The following is a 17,493-nucleotide window of genomic DNA, read 5'->3' as shown; positions in this document are numbered from 1 at the left end:
ATTACCTTCCGTGTTGGAGTCAATATTGTGTATTGGTTCCAAGGCAGAAGAGTGGTAAGGGCTAGGCAATGGGGGTCAAGTGACTTGCCCAGGATCACACAGCTGGACAGTGTCTGAGGCCAGATTTGAACCTAGGACTTCCGTCTCTAGGCCTGGCTCTCAATCCACTGAGCTACCCAGCTGCCCCCTAAATAATTTTTTTAAAAAAGGCAAGCCTTATTGATGAAGACCAGAAGAAGCCTTAGAATCTATGTCGAATTGACCCCCAATCATTGGGGTAGATGGACTTTTTTTTAATGCATATAATTTCTGTATTCTGTACAATAAGTTGTTTATATGTTAGAATTAAAAACAGACTTTCGACTCAGAAGATTACTTCAAGTTTTACCTTCTTCCATTTAAGGGCAACCACAAACTATAAAGTATCTGGTTTTTTTCTTTCTCTTTTTTTTCTGTAGTTACAAGAAGTTTCTCCTTTGTCTTGTTAACCATTATCAGGAATTATCTAAGTTTAAATGTACACTTTGAAATTTTCTGTTGGTTCTTAGGCAATGACAATATATTTTAAGAAAGAACTTAGGTCACAAAGCTTGTTAGGCAAGTTTCAGTTGGTGGTTAATTAAAACCTTATTTTAAGGCTCTTAAAAACACAACCTAGAATATTAACTGTACACATTGCCATCTGGATTCCTCTCCCAGGAGTCTTTGGCTCTGTTTCCCTTAACTTCAGTGGGAATTCTGTCCTGGGCAGTCTCAGCTGATCCATTGGGCCAGATTAGGAGCTAACAGTTGGACATAGTCATGGATCACCAGCATATCCCTTGTTTCCTCTTTCCCATCTGGTTGCCTCTCTTTGCCTTTACCTTTACCTTTACCCTACCTAAAGTAATCAACAGTTCTTTTCATCCAAAGAGCTGAGGTTCATAGATTCTCCAGGCCTCCAGCCCCAGAAAGATAGGCTTTTCCCTCCAGGTATGCTTCCATTTGGAAATGGAAACCCTGAGGCAGATGAGTTAAGTGTTTTTTTTTTTCCCCAGTCACAGAGAGACCAAAAAGTGAATCAAAGACAACTCTGGGATAAGTGCTGGGAACCATAAAGAACCTGGCCTTCATGAAGTTTTATGGGCAATAGGAGATGACATCTCCTACCCACTCGTTTGTGGAGGTGGCAAGTTCATAGGTGTTACACATTGCATATATTTTCAGACTTCTAAAATATATTTATTTGTGGTGACTTTTTTTTTTCTATATATAAAAATACTATTTGCCATATGAGATGGCTCTCTGGGATGGGGAGGGGGAAAAGACGCATGAGACACTATGGTGATGTGAAAAACAGAAAATATCTGTAAAAACTTATTTAAAGGGGCAACTAGTCGGTACAATGGTTAAAGAGCCAGGCTTGGAGTTAGGAAAAACTGGATTTTTAATCTTGCTTCAGACACTTCTTAGCTATGTGACCCTGGGCAAGTGCTCTAATTCCATTTGCCTACCTCTTGCCTGTCTTAGAGTTGTTACTAAGACAGAAAGTAAGAGTTTTTTTTTTTTTTTAAGGTATTGTTAGAAAGCTCAAATGGATAAATACATAAGGAAGATAGAAACAAGGTGCTCTGGGAGCTCCATTTTGTTTTTTTGTTTTTGTTTTTGTTTTTTAGGCAATGGGGGTCAAGTGACTTGCCCAGGGTCACACAGCTGGGAAGTGTCTGAGGTCACATTTGAACCTAGGACCTCTTGTCTCTAGGCCTGGCTCTCAATCCACTGAGCCCCCCAGCTGCCCCTGGGAGCTCCATTTGAAGAAATGTGATTTCAAATGTTGAGAATCAGAGAGGGCTTCACTGATGGAAGGCATTTGAGTGGGTTCTTAATGTCTGGTTAGGATTGCAAAAGGTAGAGATGAATGGGAAAGCTATTCCAGGCATAGGAAAGTGTGAGCAAAGGCATGAGGGCAAGAAAGTAAAGGGAAGGTATGAAGGATGGGGGATTTTTGGAGCAAAGAAGGGTGAAACAAGTCTGGAACAGGAAATGGTAGAAACATTCTTTGAAATTTGCCTTTAATAGGGCGTGGGTTAGGACAAATATTTCCCAGCCTATCATTGTATATACCTTTAGAATTTCTAGGGTCAAAGTCGACATTTCTTGGACCCTTATTGTTTAGTTTAGAATTTATTTAGTGTAGAATTATTTGTGAGAAAACACACCCAGCTAGTTGGTAAACATCTTTTGGAATACAACAAATGAGGCTATAATAGAAGGTATGTTTAGTGTTCATTACATAAATTTGTCTGTGTATGAATAAGTGAGAATAAACATCAAATGTCTCTAAAAGGCTTAAATACCTTAAAATCTTTACTTAATCACAACCTTCAAAGAAGCCAGTGACTGAAATATATTGATGTCAACTCCTCAGGACCTTTATGGAAAACCAAAGAGGAACCAGATTTTCTTGGGCAAGTCACTTGACTCTGGTTGGGATTCAGTTAGTTTATCTGGAAAAGGAACAGGTCAGGTTTGAGCCTAAAGAAAATCAAAGAGGAAACAGATTTTCTTGGGCAAGTCACTTGACTCTGGTTGTGTAAATTGGGATTCAATTAGTTTATCCAGAAAAAGGAACAAGTCAGATTTGAGTCTAAGATTCTTTCTATCTCTAACTCCTTCAATAATGACCTGATTAGGGAAATTTCCCCTTCAATTTTTTGAGTATACAGTGAGTTGAGCCTCACTCCCTGTCTTTCTCTTTATCATATCTCCCTTTCTCTCTAGACTATTCAAGGTTGAAAGAACAAAGACAACTTCTGATTAGGTCTCAGAGACTCAGTAAGCCAGACCCAGAGATGAATGGGCTGGTTTAGAGTGGTTTGAAACCTTTGGTACACTTCCTTAGAGGAGAGGTCTCAGGGTCTGGGATTGCTTTAGTGTGCTTTGATCAGTTAGGACTCTTGAGGGGATAGGCTCTTCTCAGAGGAGCCATTAATTTAGCCGGCTTATGAGAAAGGTCAACAAAATCTACCACAATTGAAAAGTGCTTCCTCTTGTCAGGCATTGTGCTAAGTATTGGGAGTACAAATAGCAAAAAGAATGATAATCCTTGACTTCAAGAAGTTTATGGTTTTTTGGGGGAGTGCAGCACATAAAAGAGAAATTGAAAAAAAATTGGAGGTGCAGTAGTGGAGGTACCTGAGTGAGGATGAGATGGCAAAACTGGCAAATGAGGGTTTTAGCTACTGTCTTTTCACTAGGAGCCATTAGGGACTGTATTGGGATAGAAGAAATTGGGAGTTATATATGCTTCCCCACAGTTTCTGAGAAGACCTGAGCATAGACTTTCCCTACCCAAGAGATGGCAGTAGCGAGGGCTATGATGAGTCCCAATAGGACAAATCAGAGGCAGATGAGTGCTTGTCCATGTGGTTCAAGATGGAAATCTAAAGATAATTTTGAACCCCTGCTAGTTAGAGGGAAAATTTTTTTCTGAGGCAGCCTGAAAGTATCAAGCAAGAATTCTAAGGCAGTTTAGCCTTCTGGAAAATAAGGGAAATACTTTGAGTAGCACCATCTGATTAGGTCTCAGAAGCTGAGGCTGCCCACCCTTATCCCACAGATGAATGGGCTGGTTTGGAGTGGTTTGAAGCCATCCTTTGGTACACCTCCTGGGGAAGAATTTCAGTGACCAGGATTGCACTCAACATGACTTGCTTAGTTAGGACTCTCTGGAGCAGGGGTCGGCAACGTATGGCTCTCTGAGCCATATCTGGTTCTTTTGAGGGCCAGATATGGATCTTTCTGCAGGAGCCATAAAGTCAATTTTTTTTTCAGGTGCTGTTACAGGAGCACGCACTGTTACAGGAGCGCACACTGTAAGCACTGTATGGCTCTCATGAAATTACATTTTAAAAAATGTGGCGTTTATGGTTCTCACAGCCAAGAAGGTTGCCCACTCTTGCTCTGGAGGATGAGCAGGTTCCTAAGAGAAGGGGATTTCCTAAGAAGCATTCCTTTTAGAGATAGAAAATAATGACCCATATAGGTTGTGAATCTGGAGGGGCAATAAAGTATTTCAAATCAAAATTCAGTCAACAAGCATTTATTGGGGATTTGTTATGATCCAAATACTGTGCTAAGAACTGAGGACCTAAAAAAAGAAAGGAAAAAAAAAAGGAAAATAAAAACTCCCTCAAAGAATCTGTATTCTAATGGAATATTCCAACCAAAATAACTATATACATAGAAGATGTGTAAATGGAAAGTGGTCTCAGGGGTAAGTCACTAGTAGCTGGTAGTGGGAACTGAGAAAGGCCTTCTCCAGAAGGTGGGATGCAAAAATCCTAAGTAAAATACTAGTGTGGAGATTCAACAATATATTGTAAAGATTATGCATTATGAGCAAGCAGGATTTACACCAGGTATTCAGGGATGTTTGATATAAGGAAAACTATTAACATAATTAATTTAATCAATAAAAGAGTTATAAAAATGATATGATTGCATCAGTAAGATAAAGAAAAATCTTTTGATAAAATATAACATTATTCCTAATAAAAACACTTGAAAGCATAGGTATAAATGGATTTTCCCCTTAGAATAATAAGTATAGAAGTCCTTGCTGACTGGGGCATTCAGAGCTGAGTGGAACAGAGTGGAGGAGAGTAGACAGAAGCAGAGTAGAGCAGGAGGGAGTCATAGAGAATGAGTTCAAGTATGAGGACTATCACATACTGAACATTGGTCCCAAATAGCAGCGTTCTGTGGTTCTGGATTGAGGTTTGTAATGGAGGGTTACCAGGGATGTTAACTATTACTATTTGTGGGTTCACACTGGGGTGAGAGAGACAGGATTGACAGATGGACAAAACCAAACAAGGTAGGGAGACCAGGTTTTACTACTAGGAGGTTACAGTTAGGTTCCAACAGTCACTCAGCCCACCTAGACAAGGGCCTGTGGAACCAGCAGGCAAAAGGCAAAGGTTTATAACAGGTTTTAATCAGGGACTACAAGATAAAGGATGGGAATTGGGATTTTACACTAACAAGCTAAGGGCAAACCACAGGGACAGGGGAAGGACTTGACTACATTAAACTAAGACCTAAGCAAAACAGGGCCCAGGGAAAAGCAGGACAGGAGTAAGTATCCTCACAACAGTAATATTCAGCCTCACTCCAGTGATGTGTCTGCTCCTCCTGGACCACCAGCTGCACTCTTCCAGATGGGTAGATTCTGGGAGCTGACCCAGCCCAAGTTGACCTGCAACTCAGGTTGGGATTTAGCAGTCTCTACCAAAATCTCCCACAAGTAGGTGACGGTCTTTCCACAGGATCAGTGGTAAATCTGGTGTCTCCTAGTTGTCAGTGGCTACTTGCCCCAATCACCATGGAGTCTCTCTCAGTGAGCAAGAAGCACACTTCCTGCTTCTTCATTCCATCTTGGAATTCTCCAGCCCTTTCTGCTAGGTCCAATACTAATACTAAATTAATAACTAAATAATCCTCACAACAGTTCCCCCCTTTTCACAAAGCCAAAATTAACAAAATTTTGGTATTTGTGCACTACAAACTAAACTAAAATTCTAACCCAAAATAACAAACAACCTACACTAACTCTATTCTAACACTATCCTACTCTACCCTACGCTAGGGATTTTAACAAGGAAAGGTAAAATGATAAATACATTGAACAATTACATAGCTCAAAGCAAAAAGCAACAAGTAACAATGCAAAATTTCCCAACAAAATCAACAGCAAATATGAAATATCAACACAAAAGTCAAAACAAACATCAAACATAACTCCTATTCTAATACAGAAACATCCTACCAACTAATAAATGCAAACAATTTTGAAAAATACATTTTAACACAACATTGCATAAGTCTTTACATCAAAATTAAAACCAAACATTAAACCCACTTATGCAAATTACATCTAAATGTTTGCAACTCAATTATATCAAATTATTCACAAAATTTACAGTTATACACATATACGTATGATACATACATACAATATATACATAATATACATGTATTGTATGCATATATGCATATATGTACATATAACACATACACATCAAATATACATATGTGAACCCTTTACAAATATACAATACTTACACTATAATACAATTTACAATATATACATACTATTTACACAACTATTTACATTATTTTGTGATATGTGATCTATAGCATGTTATATGTTCTTCATGTAATGCAATTTTGTTATGTTTGTTGTATCTGCACTGTAATGTACATTAGTACCTTATCATATCCTCTAACCTAATCTAATGCTATGTCTATTTCACTAAACCATTCTAAACTACCCCTATGATATTAGTATATTAGACTAGCTACATCTACCTAAATAACTAGCTAATCTTTGTTAGTAACTATTTTTCCTTTGTTAGTACTTACTTATCCTATAGCTAAGTCTAATTTTGTTAGTATTTATACGTTGTTTCATTCCATAAGGAACACAATGTATCCTAACATGTTTGTGTCGTATGTATCTGATTTGTTATGTTGTTTCTTTGCTATATTTTGTTGCAACATGTTACTGATGGATGTATAATACTTACCAAAACTCCAGATCTCCTGCAGATCATCTTTCTCCTTATGATGTTCCATTCCTCAAGGAAATCTCCTTGTCTCTCTGTTTTTCCTCTTCTTCTCCTCTTCTCCATCGAAGTTCTTGATAGTTTTATGTGCAACATTGGATGCATATGAGTATGTAGCGATACTATATACATTGCCCCAAATACTTCCAAACCATTCATTCAAATTGTCCATGATTAATCCTCTTCTTTAAGAAAATCCTTGAAAATGAAGCTTTATCAGTTCAATTCATAAGTTCATCAGTCTTAATACAAAGTTCATAAATCCTATATCCTGAATCCTCTTCATCTATGTCCTCTTCCATCCGAACGTCCTCTTCTTCTGGAATGGTCCTCTCCTTACTGAACTTTCTGACTGCAGACTCTAATTGACTGAAGATCTCAAATTACACAATCTCTTCTTCTTTCTTTGTTTTTTCTCCTCCTCCTCCTCCTCCTCCTTCTATCTCTACAGTTTCATTATCTATTCCATGTGTTAATTTAATGTGAGAACAATGATACCACGAATCTCTATCTAAAACTTTTACAGAAGATGGTGAAACCAATACAACTGTATAAGGACCTACCCAATTTTGTTCTGTTGCCAATGTTTTGGCAAAATTTTTCACATAGACCATATCACCTGGTTGAAAATTATGAAGAAAATAATCCAATGGACCAGATTGAATTAATACTCCCATATCTTGTAATTCTCTTAGCCTCTGCTGTAAAGCACTTAAATATGAAGCAATATGACAATCGCCTCCTAAGAGTGATGCATAAACAGCCTTACAAGTTTTTGCTTGCAGTGGAGCATGTCCAAAATGCATCTCATATGATGATATATGTAGATCTGCTCTTGGCCTCGTACGTAGGCAAAACAAAGCTATGGGAAGAATATCTGGCCATTTGATATGAGTTTCGGCACAGAGTTTTCCAACCATAGTCTTGAGTTCCCTATTTATACACTCCACTTGACCTGAACTCTGTGGGTAATAAGGAATATGATATTTAGGTGTTATTCCTAGATTTTCATAGACTCTTATAAAGATATCCTGAGTGAAATGAGATCCCTTATCCGAATCTATGGTTAAAGGTACACCAAATCTAGGCACAATTTCCTTGAGTAACACTTTCAACACAAAACTAGCTGTGTTGGTATTTGATGGAAAAGCTTCAGGCCATTTAGTTAGTCTATCGACTATCACAAGACAATACTTGTATCTTCCAGCTTTAGGCATACAGATATAATCAATGTAAACTCTCAAATGGACAATATGCTAAAGGCCTACCACCCAAACCTTTCTTTCTGAATGCACTTTGATTGAACTTTTGGCAGACTGAACAACTATTACAGATCTTATTTGCAACAGTACTTATTCCAAGAGCAACCCTTTGTCTCTTGATGGAATCCACAACAGCTTGTGTACTAAAATTACCTTTTGTGTGGATGGCTTACACAAATAGATATACAAATCTTTTGATAACAACAGTCTTCCTGTATCAGTAATCCATAGCCCATGTTCTTTCCTAGCTCCAAATTTATCCTTCCATTTCTGGATATCTGAGTCTACACAAGCTTTTTCTAGATCATCAGAATCAATAGATTTTAAATTCATTACATAAATTGGAGCATTCTGGGCTGCATACTTTGCAGTGATATCAGCTCTGTGATTTCCTTTAGAGACTAAATCTCTACCACAAGTATGACTCCAACAATGAATTACTGCCAGCTGTTTTGGCTTTTGGGTTGCTTCCAAGAACTCAGTTATTATTCCTGCATAAGATATTGGTTTTCCCAATGCAGTAATAAAACTTCATTGTTTCCAGATTGTTCCTGTTGCATGGCAAACAGAAAATGCATACCGAGAGTCCGTGTAAATATTTATTGTTGGTCCGAATATGCTTGAGTACGAGACTTCCTCATTAGTGCCTCTATCTGATGTGAACAATAGACCATTAAAGGACATCCCAAAACTAGATAAGCTGACTTCTGGACTAACACAGCTACTACTACTACCCTCCCTTAGACAGGGTACTGTCCCCGCAGCTATAGGATCTAACTGACAGCTGTAACACCCAATTGGACAATAACTTTGTCCTAGAGTCTGTGTTAACACACCAGAAGCTATACCTTTTGTTTCGTTGACAAACAGCTGAAAAGGTTTCTCATAGTATGGGATTCCTACTGCAGGTGCAGTTAGAATGGCTTCTTTCAGCTTATCCAAGGCTAAGCGATGTTCAGGCTTTAGTTTCAGAGGTTCTGGTTCTGTATTCTTGGTCAGATCTGTTAAACACTTAGTGATCTCACTATATCCAGAAATCCACTGGCTACAGAAACCAGTAGTTCCAAGAACAGCTCTAAGTTGTTTCTTAATTTTAGGTGTACTCAATTTCTGTATGTTAGCTATTCTCTTTTGTGTAATACTTCTGGAACCCTCTGACAACACAAATCAGAGATATTGCACCCAGGGTAAAACCCATTGTAATTTTGCCTTGGAGATTTTATGTCCTCGTTTATATAATTAAATCAAAAGAATCTTGCTATCCCTAAGACACACCTTTGCATTTGGGGATGCCAAAAGAATATCATCCACAGAATGCACCAATTTACTCTCTTTAAATTTAATTGTTTTTAGATCTTGATTTAGAATCTGAGAGAACTAGCTAGGTGCATCAGTATACCCCTGTGGGAGACGAGTCCACGTCCATTAGTTTTCTCCCAAGTGAAAGCAAAGATCTTTTGAAAATCCTGGTGAATTGGTATGGAGAGAAATGCAGAACATAAATCTACCAAGGTGAAATATCTAGCCTGACTTGGAATGGAAGAAATTATAGCAGCTGGACTTGGAACAACTGGATGTGTTTTGATGACATTATCATTTACTGCTCTTAGATCTTGAATAAATCAGTAAACAGGTCGGCCATTTTCATCCGGTTTTGGCTTCTTTATAGTCAAAATTGGTGTATTGTACTCAGAAAAGCATGATATTATTATCCCTTGTTGGATTAGGGACTCAATTATCGGACGAATACCCTCTATCGCCTCCTTAGTCAAGGGATACTGAGGCACACAAGGAACTGGTCCTTCCTCTGTCCTCACCCTGGCTGGAGTAGCTGATTTTAGCAATCCAACATCTGTTGATGATCTAGACCACAAATCCTTAGGTATATCCTCAGGTATTGGATAGATAGTACCTAAGTCATCCTCTGTACTACTAGAATCTAAGATAAGCAATGGAAAGGCCTTCAAAGATTCCTCTGGGAGATGCAAAGAAATATCAGCAGATTCAGTACATTGGATAGTAGCCTGTAATTTACACAACAAATCCCTTCCCAAAAGATTCATTGGACATTCTGGAACACACAAAAATGCATGTTCCACCAAAAGGGGTCCTTGGGTTACCATTTTTGGTTGCAATTTAGCTACTTTCTGAGTTATACCTATAGCACCTACAACATCCATCGTTCCAACAGCTGCACAACCCTCAGGAAAGCTTTGCAAAATGGATTTACTTGCGCTGGTATCTACAAGAAGGTCGTAAATCTGATCTCCAATAGTTACAAGGCACGTATGGTTCAGTACTATTGGGAGGTTGGAAAGTTTCCAACACCAGAGCTAAAACAGTAACATCAGAACAACGCTCAGCTATTTCCTGTCCATCCAAGTTAACATTGTCTCAAATTACAGAATTTTCCTAAGATTTTATACTTTTGGTCCTTTTCACCTCTATTCTGGTATCATTGTTCTTATTTACAATCAAATTATCCTTAATCAAATCACAATTTCTATTATTCTTCTTAATTCCACAATTATTAGAACTTCTAACACCATTTACAACACTATTTCTCTTTTTCTCACAATTATTTACAACACTAATCAAATTATTATCAACACCATATAAACCATCATCAGTCTTAACCAAATTACTACCAACACTAGTTAAATTACTACTACCAGTGGGTAAATTACCATTAACATTAGTTAAAGTACTATTTACAGCATTACGAGTAGTTAATTAAGATAATTTAACATTAACACCATTCAAATTATCATTAATTCTCATCAAATTATCATTCACATTGATTAAACTATCATTGATTTCATTTAAATTAACACTGATCAACCCATCACCATTATTAATTAAATTCTTATTATCACCAATTAAATCAATATTAACACCAAGTGCAACATGTCCATTATTCACAATTACATTATCATCACCTTTAACACATACGATTTCATCAACATTCACTTTAGTCCCATTACTTTGATTAATCACTTCTAAATTTCAGGCACACTTTCATAATGAAGTTGTCCTTCCATTCATGTTACCATTATTAACATTCCCCTGTACAATATGGCTGTATTTCGGCCATTCTCCAGCTCTGATGTAATCCTGCATCGTTGCCAAATTAGGAGCTTGAGTACCTTGGCAGCACGCATTCTGGCATTGGAACACATTTTTTTTTAACATTTATTGCCCTTAACCTTGAACTTGTGTGTGTCTACCCGCCTCATATGTGTTTCTTGTAGACAACAATGGTAGGATTTTGGTTTCTGATCCACTCTGCTATTTGCTTCCATTTTATGAGCGAGTTCATCCCATTCACATTCAGAGTTAAAATTGTTAGTTGTACATTCACTGACATTTTTGTATCCTCCCCTAGACCCACCCCTTCTACTTACACTATTTCCTTTTAAACCAGTGGTTTGCTTTGAGCAGGTATCCCTTATCCTCTCCCTTGATTGACTTCCCTTTCTGTCCCCTCCCTTGTTATTCCCCTCTTTTTGTTTTTTAAAGGACCTAATGGATTCCCTCCCCCTTCTTCTCCCCTCCCTTTTTTGACCTCCCCACTCCCCTGCTCCCTTTGGTTTAACCTTTTTGACTTTCTCAGTAGGGTTAGATAGAGTTTTTTATCTGAATGGATAATAAAGCTACTCTTCCCTCTCCGGGTTGATTACACTGAGAGTAAGGTTTGATTATTACCTCTTAATGCTCTCTTCCTCTCCTTCTTATGGTAGTAATTATCCCCTCCCCTTCCCATGCCCTCTTTGTGTGTAATAGAATATCCTATTTTTCTTATTTACTCAGATTTTTCTTGGTGTCCCCTACTATTCCCCCCCTTTTTCCTCCCATGTCATCTTAGACCATTTAGTATCCTGTCCTCTCCCTATGAATTATTCTTCTGGTTGCTATAATAGTGAATATTATAATAGTGAATAGAGTTCATTACAGAGAATTATACATAGCATTTCTCCACCTAGTAATACAGATAATTAGATCATATTTACGCCCTTAAAGAGTCAAGTTTAAAAGATTATGAGTTTTCTTTCTTTTCCCTCTGTTTTTTATTTACCTTTTCATGTTTCTCTTGATTTTTGTGGTTGGGTATCAAACTTTCCATTTACGGAAATCTTCAATTTTGTTGAATGCCCATACTTTCCTCTGGAAGTATATAGTCAGTTTCGATGGGTAGTTGATCTGTGGCTGAAGGCCCAGCTCTCTTGCCTTTCTGAATATTGTATTCCACGCCTTGCGGTCTTTTAGCATGGAGGCTGCCAGATCCTGTGTGATCCTTATTGGTGCTCCTTGATATTTGAATTGTCTCTTTCTGGCTTCTTGTAAGATTTTTTCTTTTACTTGAAAGCTCTTCAATTTCGCTATTATATTCCTGGGTGTTGACTTTTCTGGGTCCAGTGTCGAAGGTGATCTATGGATCCTTTCAATGTCTGTATTGCCCTCTTGTTGTAGAACTTCAGGGCAATTTTGCTGAATAATTTCTTTGAGTATGGAGTCCAAGTTTCTATTAATTTCTGCCTTTTCTGGAAGACCAATGATTCTCAAATTGTCTCTTCTAGACTGGTTTTCTTGGTCTGTCACTTTCTCATTAAGATATTTCATGTTTCCTTCTATTTTATCAGTCTTTTGACTTTGTTTTATTTGTTCTTGTTGTCTTGAGAGATCATTGGTTTCTAAATGTTCAATTCTAGCCTTTAAGGACTGGTTTTCGGCTATAATCTTTTGGTTTTCCTTTTCAATCTGGTCATTTCTGGTCTTCTGTTGACTTGCCTCACTTTCCAATTGCGAGATTCTGCCTTTTAAACTGTTATTTTCTTGCCAGATTTCTTCCATCTTCCTCAACATTTCATTTTTGAACTCTTCAATAGCTTGTGACCAGCTTTCATTTTTTGGGGGAGGTTTGGATTTTTGTTTTCCCTCCTCTGTTGTCTGGATTTTCTCTGTGTAGAAGTTGTCCAGTGTTCAGAGTTTTTCTTGGTAATCTTTTTCTTCTGGGCTTCCTTATTGCTTGCCATTGGTAGCCCCGCCCCTTTTCAGCTTTGTCTTCACACTCAGGGTCTGCTTGGGCTTTCTAAGCTTCCAATGGCTCTGGTCTTCTTGTCCTCAGGGTCAGGCCTCCTCGTAGTCCTTGGTCTGCCCCTCTGTCCGAGGCTCCTTCAGAGGTCTCGGGGGCTGCTTTCACAGCTGCGCTCCTGTCTGCCCCGGGTCCTCACTGGATGTCCTAGCCTGTGCTGGAAATCTTTATTCTTCCCGGGGCACTGCCTTCACTGAGTAGAAGCTGGGGAAAGTCCCTGCTTTAGGGATCTTTATTCCACCCGGATTCCAGCCAGGGCAGAGCCTTCACCCCTGTAGACGCTGGGGAAAGTCCGTGCGACCCCCCCAGCCAACTGGGGTCCCATGTCTGGCAACTCACAGGTACAAGCCCTGGGGCTGCTAGTGATTTACTGGTTGCCCCACTCCTGTTTTCACTCTTGTGTGTTGGCCTTGGCGCTGTGTGTGGTGTGTGTGGGGGGTGGTGGGGCTTCTTCCTCTCAAGTTTTAGTGAGAGCTGTTTCACCCCTTTATAGCGTGGAAATGCCCCAATTCTGCGTACCTTCAATGCTGCGCCCTGTTGTGGGGTTCCTTCGTTCGTCTAGATTCATTTTTATGTCCCCTTGAGGAGTCTTGTATGCATCGGTTAGGAGAGATCGAGCAGCTGCTCCTTACTCTGCCGCCATCTTAACCGGAAGTCCATTGGAACACATTTTGCTGGCCATTTCCATGATTAAAATCATTATTCTAGTTATTTCCCCTGTATCCGTAATTATTGTTAAACCGATTAAATCCATTGTTATTGTTGTACCTCTGCCCATATGATCTTCTTCTAAATCTACACTCCCTGGAAAAATGTCCAATTCGGCCACAAGCATAACAGGATTGTTGTCTTGTGTTTGTATTACCACTAGGTTTATAATTATTGGCATTATTCTTCTTCTCTGCTGCCTGTAATGCCACCACTGCCTTAATCTCATTTATCTCTTTCTCATTGGCTCTAGAATTTGCCTCCCTGAACTGTTTCCTAAGGTTCTTAATTAGGGTGTCTTTCTCATCAGTTCCCCTTTCTTTCTCTTTTGCGAACACATAAGTGGCTTTCTGTTTTAACTCATCCAGGCTCAGAAGTTCTTAATCCAGGTAATTATCTATAAAGAACTTCTTAACCTGGGGAACAGCATTTCTTACAAATATTCTCTTTATGTGTTACATGGTGGTATCCTACAATATATTCATACCCAGATACATCTCAGCAGCCTCAATAATTCGATCTAGAAATGTTGCTGGGGTCTCTTGTGCAGTCTGCCTGATTCTTTCAAATTTGGACCACAAGTTTGGACACTGAGAGTTTTTTTCCATGATTTTTATTAATGACTTTCTCGCCTGCTTTAACATTCTGTATATTGGAACACAATTGAGGTCCAGTTCCTCCCAGGCTATTGGCCATGGTGTCATCCCCTCTGTGTTCCTGGTCTCCTCAACAAACTTGGCCCTATCATGATTCGGCAAGATCTCCCCCAATACATACTAGCAATCCTCAAAGTCAGGGTCATGTGCTTTGATAAATGCCTTAAAACTTTCCAGAATTGTCATGGAAATTGGGGATTTTCCTTTTTAAATTTTCTACATCCTCTGTCCTAAACCTAATGTGCTGCCTCCCAGGGAAAATGCCATCATTTCGAATAACTGGAAGATTGTGAAGGGGGTAAAGATTAATGTGTTTATCACCCTTGTTCAGCACCTGTTGTTCCAACTCAGCCTTAGATGTAACACTTTTGCCAGAATTTTCTGTGTGTGAAAGTACAGCCACATTGCCAGTAATATTAGGACTAGGAGGTTGACCATAAACACCACCATTCTGCATATAGAACTCTAAATTATTCATTTTGATTTGCAACATCTGTAACATCTGCTTAGTCTCCAAATCCCTACAATACCAGGTCACTATGATCTTACAACAATAATTGACATGAAAGAACATCCACCTCAATTCATACACAATATAGCCAGTAAGGACAATGATTGGTGTGTGTGACAATACATTGAGAACATTAAGAGTAAGAATGGGTTGGGCAAATTCCAAATCTAATACACCCCTACAATACCTGGGTATGATTTTGAACCACAGGTATGGAATAGCTAACACTCCTTGCCACAACCCCAAGATGATATAATCTATCCAATCCTCCAGCATCATTGTTCCCAGCATTGCCCAAACTGACCAGTTGTATACAATCTCAGTGGTATTATTAGCCACAATTACTGACTAATAACAACAACTAATAACAATAACCAATAACAATTACAATTAGGCACAAACAACAGAGAGTAAAACAAAAAAAAAAAGGTGAAAAACCCTTTCTCTGGGGCCACTATGGCCCTGTGAGTAACTTGGCTTCGCCCAGAGATTTTATGAATGACCTGGGGTGGGGGGGGTAAGCAGTTCTGAGTGGCTCACCACTGGCTGAGAACTTTCAGCTCATAACCAATGACTGAACCCCACCCCACGGAATGTTCGGGGCTTCTCAGTTTCCAGTGTAGCTCTGGCTGCCCAAGAGAGCACTTCCTGTCTATCTCTCTGTTACCCAGCCATCTGGGAGTGACAAACTGTAATGGAGGATTACTAGGGATGTTAACTATTACTATTTGTGGGTTCACACTGGGGTGAGAGAGACAGGATTGACAGATGGACAGGACCAAACAAGGTAGGGAGACAAGGTTTTACTACTAGGAGGTTACAGTTAGGTTCCAACAGTCACTCAGCCCACCTAGACAAGGGCCTGTGGAACCAGCAGGCAAAAGGCAAAGGTTTATAACAGGTTTTAATCAGGGACTACAAGATAAAGGATGGGAATTGGGATTCTACACTAACAAGCTAAAGGCAAATCACAGGGACAGGGGAAGGACTTGACTACATTAAACTAAGACCTAAGCAAAACAGGGCCCAGGGAAAAGCAGGACAGGAGTAAGTATCCTCACAACAGTAATGTTCAGCCTCACTCCAGTGATGTGTCTGCTCCTCCTGGACCACCAGCTGCACTCTTCCAGATGGGTAGATTCTGGGAGCTGACCCAGCCCAAGTTGACCTGCAACTCAGGTTGGGATTTAGCAGTCTCTACCAAAATCTCCCACAAGTAGGTGACGGTCTTTCCACAGGATCAGTGGTAAATCTGGTGTCTCCTAGTTGTCAGTGGCTACTTGCCCCAATCACCATGGAGTCTCTCTCAGTGAGCAAGAAACACACTTCCTGCTTCTTCATTCCATCTTGGAATTCTCCAGCCCTTTCTGCTAGGTCCAACACTAATACTAAATTAATAACTAAATAATCCTCACAACAGGTTTTGGCAAAGAGAGTGACCCAATTCTAGGCCTTTGACTACAGTGAGATACCCAACTTCCCTCAAAGAACAGTATCTGACCCAGTCATGCAGGATGGTTGGTATTTGAATACTTAGATGACAAATGTTGTGTGATGATGCCAGGCCATTCCAAGTGTCTGAAGGCTACTTTCTCTGGAAAGTGGCATTCCCTGTGAGGGTTTTCCAACTTTTGAATATGCATACATTAATTATCATCAATACTGCTGATGAGCTGAACCCTAAATATGAAATTGGGGATGTTATGCTGACCCAAGATAATATCAACTTGATAGGTCTCAGTGGCCACAATCCACTCAGAGGACCCAATGATAGAAGATTTGGAGAAAGGTTTCTTCCCACATCTGACACTTAAGGCTAAATTTTGAGACAAGGCCCATGGCATATGGAAACAAATGGATCAAGAACAACCACTGCAAGAAGGAACCTATGTTATGGTGGGAGGATCCAGTTTCAAAACCATTACAGAGTGTCGGTTTCTGCAGAAAATTAATAGGGGCCAATGCTTTGGGCATGAGCAGAGTGCCAGAAGTGATAGTGGCTAGGCATTGTGGCCTTCAAGTCTTTGGATTCTCCCTTATCACACACAAATCAGAGTTGGATTATGAAGAGGTACTGATAGCTGGGCACCTGGCTGCCAAGAAGTTGGAACAATTTGTCTGTGTTCTTGTGGAAAACATCTAGCCAAAAAATCCAAAAAGACTTTTTGACCTCTCCCTGCTGCCTACATTTCATTCCAGATAATGACCAGATTTTAATCCTTGCTTGAACCCCTTAACTTCCTTCCCTAAGGTGGTGGTAAAAGAAATGTTGGTATTTTGTCTCCTTGGAAAATCTACTTATCCTATCAGATTCTCCCTAACATTATCTAATAATCTTTTTTATTCCATTCGTCTCTTCCACCTCTAAAGCTGGATCCTTCCATTGTAGCTCCTAACCCACAGCCAAAATCCTTCATTCCACCTCTAGTGGATATGAAGAGTAAGCCCACATTGTACTAAAGCTGCTGCTAATATTTTGAAAAGGACTACTTTTATATTCTCTCAGGCATCTCTGCTCTCCTATGATTTCAAAGGCTTTGTAGTCCCAGATCAGTGTGTTTTACAAATAATACTATGCAGAAATAAAAAGACAGCTAGACCAAAATTTTTCTGTTTTTCTGTGCAGGGTGGGGACAATTATAATTTAGTTATAATT

The 17,493-nt window shown here is 39.3% G+C and overlaps 1 pseudogene; it reads left to right on the top strand.

Moving 5' to 3' along the window:
• The first annotated feature begins 15,905 nt into the window (after positions 1–15,905).
• Positions 15,906–16,980, top strand: LOC123241600 (annotated as a pseudogene).
• Positions 16,981–17,493: the final 513 nt, after the last annotated feature.

The sequence above is a fragment of the Gracilinanus agilis genome, chromosome 3 (genome assembly GCF_016433145.1).
Source record: "Gracilinanus agilis isolate LMUSP501 chromosome 3, AgileGrace, whole genome shotgun sequence".
Lineage (NCBI taxonomy): Eukaryota > Metazoa > Chordata > Mammalia > Didelphimorphia > Didelphidae > Gracilinanus > Gracilinanus agilis.
Note: the sequence above shows the minus strand (reverse complement) of the source record. Positions and strands in the feature narration are given on the sequence as shown.